Below are 10,322 nucleotides of genomic sequence, written 5' to 3' on the forward strand. Positions count from 1 at the left end.
ACACAAAACCCATCTTTTGTTGCCTACAGGAGATACATCTCACCAACAAAGGTTAGTGGAAACTGTATCTCATGGATTTTCATGTTTTTATTTTTAGTTAAATTTCTTTAAAACATTTTCTTCTCATTCAAATTTTCAGTGACTCACGGATCATATAGTAGCATCATTTTCTTCAAGGTTCTTGATTTTCATTTCTTCAGTGACACGTTAGTCATTCAGTAGCATGCCATTTAACTTCATGGCATTATAAATCTCTTTTGTTAATTTTGTTTTGTGGCTTTTCGCTTAGGGGGATGTGCAGTAACTGTGTAATGGAAACTATCATATCCAGTGGCATGTTGTTTAACCTCTTGGCATTGTAAATTTGTTTTTCTTCTTCTTGTTGATTTTGCTTTGTGGCTTTTCACTTGGAGGGATTTATAGTGACTGTGTAGTGGTGACTGTCATGTCCAGATGTGAGGATACAGTGCAGTGTGCATCTCTACTTCTGGATTGAGGATGGACTCCCAGCGAAACTGTAGGATATGTCTTGACAATGGGATGCTGGACTGTTTGCCATTGTCCACGCCCACGATGATGGACTTATGACTGTTTATGAGGAGCTGTGCTGTTGAAATGATGTGGGAGAACTCAGTGGGAGGAAGGAGGATTTGGGGAGGCAATAGGGGAAATCCTAGGACCTATGGAACTATATCATAAAGTGATAATAATAATAATAAATGAAAGAAAATAAAAAATAAATCTAAACAGTTTTACTTTTAAAATTTTATTATATTTATTTTATTTAGTATATCATGAAATTTTGTTTTATTTTGATGATAAAGTTCAGAAGGCCCACATGGACCACTGATTAAGGTGGGAAGGGTCAAATTTGAAGAATTTATTTATTTATTTATTTGTTTGTTTATTTATTTTTGCCTACCCTGTGCCTGGCGCTATCCTAAATGGTTTGTATGTATTAACTGTAATCCCATGGCGATCTTGCAAGGTGGATTCTGTGAATAGCTTTGTACAGACTGTGAGATTGATAAGCATGACCAATAAGCTGAGGCACGCTTGGGAAGGAGTAAGAAGTGGCAGAAAAGTTGCCTGCTTCTGATGGACAAGAGGAGACCTGTATCCCAACCCTGGAGACTCCCGGCTCCTCACCAAGGACTATCAGTATGGGCACCAAAGACTACATCCCAGCTGCCAAGGAGACCACGGGGAATTGGAGTGCCTTCGGAGGCCAAGTATTCTGAGGTCATCCACTCCCATTTGAAGCTCCTGCCTGGGATAGAAGAAGTCCAAATCCCTCCTCGCAGAGCCCAATGTCACTGGAACAACAGCCAGGAGCCCTGAGCGGTCCACAGAAACAGAGGAACAAACAACAACAAAAATCAAAATAGACAGAGAACAGCAAGGAAAGCTTAGAACTCGACAGGAAACAATCAGTGGGGACTCACACATACCTTACTAGGTAGGACACGAAAATAAATTACTCCTAACTAGGGTATGGAGGATTTCCCTGCACACCCCTCCCAGCAGTGTTCTGTGCCTCAATGGATGTCATATGCCTTGCTAAAGCTATAAGCCAGTTTAGACTATCCTAAAATCTGCCAAGTTCAGTAAAAATTATGCTTCAACACAATAAACTGCTAAATACTGAAATGAAAACAGACATGAGACAGCTAAATCATATCCTATAGCCATTTTAAGGTAGATAGAAGCCAGTTGTATACAAACTAAAATTGAAATGTTAATGAAGTAGTCACAGGATGTGGTTAAGAACCAGCATTTTCTAACATATCAATCACCCAATACAATATCAATTAACCCCATAATGTTGGAATCTGTTGTTGATGTTATGTTATGGCTTTTAATTGGTCGGAATGATAATCTGCCAGCTATGCCTTCAGACCAGAGTTGGTCTCCCCAAGAAACTGTTGAATTCAGCTGGACAATAAGATGCTGGACTCTATGCATGGCGCATGCTTGCAATGAAAGAAACAAGACTGGATTTGAACTGTAATACTGCAACAAGGAGGAGCAATCCACCATGGGGGGAGTGCACGGAGAGGGGAAGGGGGAACATCAGAGCCTATGAAACGATGTTATAAAATGAAATGCAATTAAAAAAAAAGTTGCCTGCTTCTTTCCTCCACCCAACCTTTTCAACAAGTGAACATTGGACACATTCAACATTAGTCCCCCTTCCCTCCCCCCCCCATTCCAGAAAGTGTAACTGAACCAAATTCCTGCTCTTATTTCTGAGGGCAAATTCAATGGAAAGTGCTCCTGGGTTTTAAGTTAAGAGGTCTTGTATGTAGGAAAGCTCTACTTTGGGTTTTCTTTGAGTATACAGCCAGCTCCAGCATCCACTCCTGTCCTTGTTTCCACTGCTGAAGATGGGTCACTGTCTTGGTAGAGAGAGGAGAGGCCTCAGTGTGGCAGAAACATGACTGAGCACTGAGTCAGGTGACCAAGACTCCTGTCTTGAGTTAGGGGACCCTCCCTGGAAAGGTCCTTGTCCTCTCTGGCCCTGGATGCCTTCTCTCTAAGGTGCAGGACTCAAGGCTTGCTCCTTCCCTTGTTCACGCAGTAGACATGTTTTCATCAGTTGCTACGTGTCAGTGATAAGGTCTTAACCGCAATGGCAGTGTGCCCAGTGCCGTGTGGAAATGCTAAACATTCAAGATGCTGTTGCTGGGGCTGCCTGCATCTCAAAGCAGAATGCCCGAGCTGGAGTTCCAGATCCCCTGCTGATACCAGCTTCTTTCCCCACAGCAAGCCTGATGGTGCAAACCGAGGGCAGCAGGAGCCAGGTTTAGAGCAAGCCAGAGAAAGAGCCTCAGCTGTCTGGGGCCTCCAGAAAGGAGCTGTGACTTCTCCTGTAGGAACAACACAGATAGACAGGGAGGCAGCTTTGCTTTCCTCTCCCTCCATTGCTTACTTCCTCTTTGCACCCAACTGGAAGCCAGAAATTAAGGAATCTACTGAGATGGTCCAGGAGGACTTGGGACACAGAGCTGTGTGCGGAGGGGCAGTGGATGCAGAGGGGGAAATGGGGCACATCTAGTCCTCTGCCATCGTGGTGTTAACTGTCTTCCCAGCACTTGTTAGTCATCTCATAATCTCAACAGGGCTGCCAACTCTAGGCAGCAAACACTTGTTCAGACCAATAAATGGGAAAGCAATGAATCAAAAGCTCCTGGCTGACTTTCTCATACACATATATCATGGACGCCACTCTTTCTCTTGGGTCTATCAAGCAGGGAGATATCAGTTCTGAGACTGCTTCCAACATGAGGCCAACCATTGAGGCTGTAAGAATTAAAATCACTATCAGGTCTACTCAAAGAAAGTAGGTCATATATGAGCACAGGAAGCTGTGCTTCTGCTGATGTAGCAAACCCTGGGAAGAGTTGCAAAGTGAAGACTAGAACTAATTTAAGATTTTTTTAAAAAAATTTATTATTTTTATTGCAAAGTCAGATATACAAAGAGGAGGAGAGACAGAGAGGAAGATCTTCCGTCCGATGATTCACTCCCCAAGTGAGCACAATGGCCAGTGCTGAGCCGATTCGGAGCCAGGATCCAGGAACTTCCTCCAGGTCTCCCACTTGGGTGCAGGGTCCCAAGGCTTTGGGCCGTCCTTGACTACATTCCCAGGCTATAGGCAGGGAGCTGGATGGGAAGTGGAGCTGCTGGGATTAGAACCTGTGCCCATATGGAATCCCAGTGCGTTCAAGGCAAGGACTTTAGCCACTAGGCCACTGTACCTGGCCCTAATTTAAGATTTTCAAGTGAGCATTGGAAATGGATTTTGTGAGGAGAAAGCTGCAATGTATCATCTTTGCTCTAATCCATCTGGGAGCATAATCGCACTCAGTATCTGGCAAAAGGACCATTGAGCCAAGCTGATCTGACAGTGGTGCTGCTAGAAGATTTCTCCTGTAACACAGAGGTCCTTGGGACGGGCACCTGACACTAGCCTTTTGCTCTCTTTGGTGAATTAATTTAGCTAAAGTTTGCAGAGGGCCTGCTTGTAGCAGGTCTCAGGGGGATATATGACAGAACAGCCTGTGTCCTCTGTCCCTTATCAAGCACACACACACGCACTCATGCATATCAGCCATGTTGTACGAGGAAGTGTGAGTGGAGGGTACATGAGGAGTGTTGTAGACATGTGGAGAAGTGGTAGTCCCAGGAGAAGGAGCCCTACAACTGTCCCGGAGTTCCTGCATGGGATTCCATGTTCAGGCAGCACAGGTACCAGGAAGGAGGTGCAGCTGCTGGACCACAGGTGAGAGGATTATGAGGTTGAGAGGTCTGAGTGATGATGAGAACACTCCCACCTCACACCAGTGCTGATCTTGAAATGCCTTTTTCCTGGTCAGGCTAAGGGAGTCATATAACCTGCCCGGAAGGACTAAAATCAGAGAGTCCTATGATCTCAACAGTGACTGACCTCACCCAGGGCAGTTGGGCAGGAAGCTCCAAGGTCAGCTGGTAGGTCTGATCTCACCTCACTCTGGTCCCACCCTACCATGGGGGTGTCTGAGGCCTCACATCTCTCTTCTAGGTTCTTAGAATTCCTGGAGTAGGGGTTCCTTGGAGGCTCTTTTTTCTTGTGTAATGTTAGGACAGGACAAGACAAACCAAATTCTTGGATAACCCAAATGCTTGAAGATTGTTGTTAGCCCCTTCTAGAGTGCTTCTTCACCTTCACCTTGAGATTGGGTAGACATGGTTCAGAGTGCGAGCTCAAAGCGATTCACTGTCCCAAGGCCGTGCATCAGGACTCGAAGTGAGGTTTTACCAACTCAAATGTGGAGCATTCTCTGTGATACTCTGCTGGCTCTGTAAATCATGAGCCTGAGAAAGACTCATTGGGAGAACGTAGCTCTTCCTCCATCATGTCAACCCCTACGGAGCAACAGCAGACCCACACATAGACACAAATAGGAGGAAGGAACGGTTTTCACCTAAATTTGCATGTGGGCCAGGACAGCTTGGCATTGAGTGAAGTGTGGAAGAGGCAGAGCCTGCTGATGTGAGGAGAGCAGAGGTCTTGCAGCGAGTGTGGATGAGAGAATACAGCTGTGTGCAGGTGTGTGTAGGGGCAGAACATTGACAGGTGGAAATACATGGCTGCTTGGGGCAACCAGACACCACACTGACTATGTCACACTTTAGTCTGGGACCCCCTAGAGGCCACTAACGGTGACAACACCCAGGCCAGGATGATGCTCATTGAGGCAGCAATGTTGTCTCCCACTTGAGAAACTCTGACAACTTCTGAGGGAGGAATGGGGACTGGCATGTGGCCTGTGGGGGGCAGAATGCTAGAAGCAGGCAATGGTGGACTTCTCAGAGAGCCATGAAAGGCAGAGGTGGCCTTCTGGCAAGGGGGGCACACACACCACTGAGGCTTGATGCTGTCCGTGGTCAGGAACCAGGCAACACCATCAGATTCATAAGCCGTGAAAGGAGCCCCAACTCTCTCTCTCCTTCTGGGAGTTAGGTACGGTCAGGAATGGTCAGGTCAACAGGAACCTATGCTGCACCCTCCTTCTATAGCTGTTCACTGACCTGGTTTAAATTGCGCAAACAAACTACAAGAAACTAGCAGACAATGGACACATGATCCCCTGAAGAACAGGTTCCCTGGGTCAAGCAGGTGACCAGGAAAAGGCGTGGTGAGGCAGCAGGCAGTGAGGAGGATACAGTGGGGAATGGGGTGGCTGACAACACACCGCCTCGGAGAGATGAATGTAGATGCTGGGGCAGCACTGGCCACTTCTGGGATTAGGTGACCCTTACCTAGAAGTCCATAATAATAGGAGATCATGGCAACAAGGGTATTATAAGGACATTTGTTTAAGATCTGTTCTGAACTTGGAGATTTGGAGGGAAATCATAGGTAAGGCAAATGGGAAGGAGAGTGGAGCAAAGAGCCCAGTGTGTCTTTAAGCAACATAGTACTGAAAGATGATTCACTCGTCTTCAGGGCTCTGTTTGACATCCACAGACAAGAAGGAACATCAGAGAGGATCCATGCTCAGATGTCTTCATGTAATATTCCCTCTGCAAGGAGAGAAGATGATTTTGGACTAGAGCCAGCATGATGCTGACCTTGACGTGCTGTCATTGTAAGGTGTGATGTGTCAGCTGATGCTTCCACAGCTTTGCCTCTCCGTGGACTGTGAAAGACCTACAGATCAGCACATCTCTGCTTCGTGTAGAAGAAGGGAGGCCAACATCCCGCTCCTCAGATCATACTGAAAAATATCTAATGACATTACCAGGTCAGAGGGGAGCATGTTGATGCTAATGGAGGAATGAATTTCTACTCCAAGCACTTTGTTGCCGGTGAGAAAGCACTGTTCTGGTTAATTGCAGCAGAAAAGAAGTTTGCTAAAGGGCCGTTGTCTAACTCCCAGAGAGGAGGCAGTGCGAGAACTAAGCTCGCAGCTCCCTGAGCAGGGGCAGCCCTGGGAGAAACGGAGCATGCGGACAGTAATAAGGATGCAGCCACATACATAGCCAGGACCATGGCTGTTCCCATGGTCAGCTGGCAGCTTCCTTCACATCCACCCCCCTGGGGAGAGGCATCATGATGCACCCCTGAGCTGCAGTCTGAGCTGTTGGCACTTCTGGGTGGCTCTAGCTCTCACTGGGTTGGGAATGAAGCCTGGCCCATGTGGGCTGGGGAGGCCAGGCAAGCCAATGGGTTAGGGAATTTCCAACCCGAGAAAGGATTTCAGGTACTGGGTGACAGAGCATGTGTGACAAGTGGACAAGCGTGCATTCTGCGAGGAAAGCTCTGTGAGAATCCAGTACCTACCAAGGTGCTGCTGCTCAGGTGTCTGGGTCACTGCAGGACCAGAAGTTCCTGTGAAAGCCTGTGACAGGAAAAAGCACAGGGAGTGTGATGAACCAAGCCAAACCCTCAGTGCACTCCCCTGGGTGGCATAGCTTAGACGGTGAAGGGAGCATCTGAGAAGGATGGAGGAACACGTGCAAGTGAAGGAGATACCAAACTGAAGCCCCAAAGACAGCTGCTCATTTTCCAGGGCTTCTGTGGGGGAGCAACACCAACTGGGTCGCTTAACACAGCAAAGCTTTGTTCTCTTCTGGTTCTCCAACCCCGAGGTCAGAAATGACAGTGTGGGTTCGAAGGGTCTGCTCCATGCTGCTCTCCCAGCTTCCCTGGTGACCTGTCTTTCTCTGCATCTCTCCCCTTTGTGCCTGTGCCATGCCCTGGTTTCTCCCTGAGTGTCGGTGGGCTTCCCCGAACCCTATGGGACAACTTCTGAAGTGCAATGATGGAAGAGGCATAGGCTAGACACTTCCAATTTCCAGAGGGAGGAGTTGAAAGAATGCAGCGGCCCTGGTGGTGTCTGAACCTGGGAATGACTTTGTATGGCTCAACACTGTCTCCTGAGCTCCAAGGCACACTGCCTTTTGAGCCCTTGTGGCAAGGGCAGCCATGCTTGCCTCGAGTTTGTTCTCTGAGTTATCTTTCTTTTCTTTTTTTAAAATAATAATAAACATTATTATTATTTTAAAGATTTATTTATTTATTGGAAAGTCAGATATACAGAGAGGAGGAGAGACAGAGAGGAAGATCTTCCGTCCAATGATTCCCCCCCCCAAATGAGCACAACGGCCGGTGCTGAGCCGATCCGAAGCCAGGAGCCAGGAACTTCTTCCGGGTCTCCCACACGGGTGCAGGGTCCCAAGGCTTTGGGCCATCCTCGACTGCTTTCCCAGGCCACAAGCAAGGAGCTGGATGGGAAGTGGAGCTGCCGGGATTAGAACTGGTGCCCATATGGGATCCAGTGCAAGGTGAGGACTTTAGCCACTAGGCCACGCCGCCAGGCCCTAATAATTATTATTTTAAATTTTTTTGTTGATTACAGGATTGATCAGCGTGGGAAAGACCAAGAGATAAGGGAAGTGGGTGAAATTATTATTTCCAAATTTTTGATTTCTTATTCTTATTTCTGGGGGAAGAGGAGAGATAAAGTGGGAAGCCACATGCAACCTCCCAAATAGCCCAGCACCCAGGGATGGGGAACCACCAACCGATATCAATCCAGGGTCCTGATGTGGTGCATGTTCTGAGGGTTCTGCCCAAGTGGTTTGGCTAGTTCTGGAATGCTATTGATTTTACTGATCCGAGGATGAGGGAGCCCTCCCAGTGCCCATTGGTTGATCTAGTCAACCTCAAATCTCCATTCACCTAGATTTCTGCTATCATTGTTTGGCTGGGGTAGTTGTCTAGTTTATTCTGTTCTCTTTCTTCTGCTACTGTACCTAGTGGGCTGCCATATTCTCCATTTGCATCAGGTCTGCCTCTACTGCTTCTCCTTTTTCACTCGCAGGTGGGCCCAAGGACCCAGCAAGGCACCCCAAGCCCTGCTGAATTCCCTGCCCCCAGGGCTCACACAAACCCAGCACCCACCTCGCAGATAAGCCCAAGAACCTGGGCCAGGGGATGCGAGCTCTACCAGATCCCCCACCCCTGGGACTCATAATCTTGGCACACATGTGCAGATGGTTCCAAGTACCCGAGCCAGGCAACCTGAGCACCACTGGATCCCCCGTCCCCGGGAATCATGAACCCAGCACCCACCTTGGGCCCTTGGGCCCGCCTGTGCAGTGGGTGCTGGGTCCGTGAGCCCGGGGGCGGGGGAATCCAGTGGGGTTCAGGTCGCTTGGCCTAGGTCTTTCTTTTCTTTTAAAAACATTTATTTATTTGTTTTTATTTGAAGGGCAAAAGCTTGGGGAGAGAAGAGAGAAAAAGAGATTAAGAGAGAGAAGGAGGGAGAGAGAGGTCTTCCATCCACTGGTTTGCTTGCTAAATATCTGCTCCAGCATGCACTGGGCCAGGCTGAAACCACAAGCAGCTCCTTGATCTGGGTAGCTCATAGGGATGTGCATATTTGAGCATCGCCACTTCTTTCAAGGAAGCGTTAGCAGGAAGCTGGAATTGCAAGTGGAACTGGGACTGTATTGCCAGGCACTCCAATATGGAATGCTGCATCCCAAGCAGCATTTTAAACATTAGACCAACTATCTTCCCCTATGCTTCCCTTTGCACAAAGGGGGACAAATGTCTGCGCGCTTTCCACCAAGCTGCTCCCGGCTCAGAGGTTGTATCAACCCATTTCCTCCCTGTGCAAATCCCAGAAGCTCTGTACCCGCATCTTACAACAGAATGTCTGGGGTGTTGAATAACAGCGCAGAACAAGATGAAGTCACATGATATCCCCAGACATCAGCACACATCACACAGGCATCAGTATGACACACTCACCCCACCTGGAATGTGCTGGGTCGCTGGAGTTCACATCAGGGCCTTTCTACATCGCTGGTCAGCAGACAGGCCATCAGGTACCAGTGCTCCCCCCAAGCGCCGGCTGCTTCACGTGTGAGGTCCTCCAATTGAATCCCAAACAGCGGGATTTGTCTTGATTTTGATTGCATTTGAGCCGGTGCCTAAGACCTTGACAGGCAAGCCTCTGTCCTACCCTTCCTGTTCTCTCCTGTCCTGGGCTCAGTGTCTGCTCCTAGAGGTACAAAACCAAGTGGGTGGTGAATTGGATATGTTGCTTGTGAGTTCCATGGAAATCTGGAATTTCCTGTGACCTGGCATTCACCCTTTACTGTAGAGATGTGTGCCAGGGCTCAGCCCAAACGATTCACAAAGTTGTCTGCAGGGACATGAACTCCTAGTCCTGATGATTGAAGGGCACAGGCTCCTCATCAGAAAGGGGAGGCAGGGGTTAACTCTGGTTACTATCACCAAAGCAGGTTCACTATGCAGACTCCTGACTCCTTTCAATAAAGACCTTGAAGGCTGAGGCCTGAGAAAGGCGATGACAGTTCAGGTAGAGCAGATCCCATTGTTCACGGTTTATTTACAAGGACCTATTCCCTTTGAGATTTAGGCAGAGTGGCACGTGGGAGAGAAGGACAGCTGACTTCTGTCCCAAGTGTGGAGCATTGGTCTCAGACGTCATAGCTCCCAGGCCAGGGGTGTTGGCCCTCTAGGGTGTGGTTTCCACATCTAGTGTAGAGCCAGCTTCAAGTGCAAAGTTGGGTCTCTGCCCCACTGTGGCTCCGATGGGTCAACAGGATGGGCAAGGGGGGGTGGGACACCAACTGTCCAGGTGGCTTAGGAAGGTGCTGGGCCCTCCTCCGCTCCCATGAGAGGGAGGAGGAGGTGTGGGCAGGTGGCTCCCTACTTTGCTCACACATGGGGACCCGCCTGCTTAGTTCTGGTTGTTTACCAGGTACCTGATAAACACTCGGCTATTTCTACATCAAAG

The 10,322-nt window shown here is 48.4% G+C and overlaps 1 long non-coding RNA gene across 1 annotated transcript; it reads left to right on the forward strand.

Moving 5' to 3' along the window:
- The first annotated feature begins 4,221 nt into the window (after positions 1-4,221).
- Positions 4,222-9,982, forward strand: LOC121159274. The gene is made up of 3 exons (XR_005884327.1): positions 4,222-4,285; positions 5,993-6,354; positions 9,942-9,982. It is a non-coding gene; the product is annotated as an uncharacterized LOC121159274 (long non-coding RNA).
- The last annotated feature ends 340 nt before the right edge of the window (positions 9,983-10,322 follow it).

This window comes from Ochotona curzoniae, unplaced genomic scaffold (assembly GCF_017591425.1).
Source record: "Ochotona curzoniae isolate NIBS_2020 unplaced genomic scaffold, NIBS_Ocur_1.0 contig_4105, whole genome shotgun sequence".
In the NCBI taxonomy this organism is placed as follows: Eukaryota; Metazoa; Chordata; class Mammalia; order Lagomorpha; family Ochotonidae; genus Ochotona; species Ochotona curzoniae.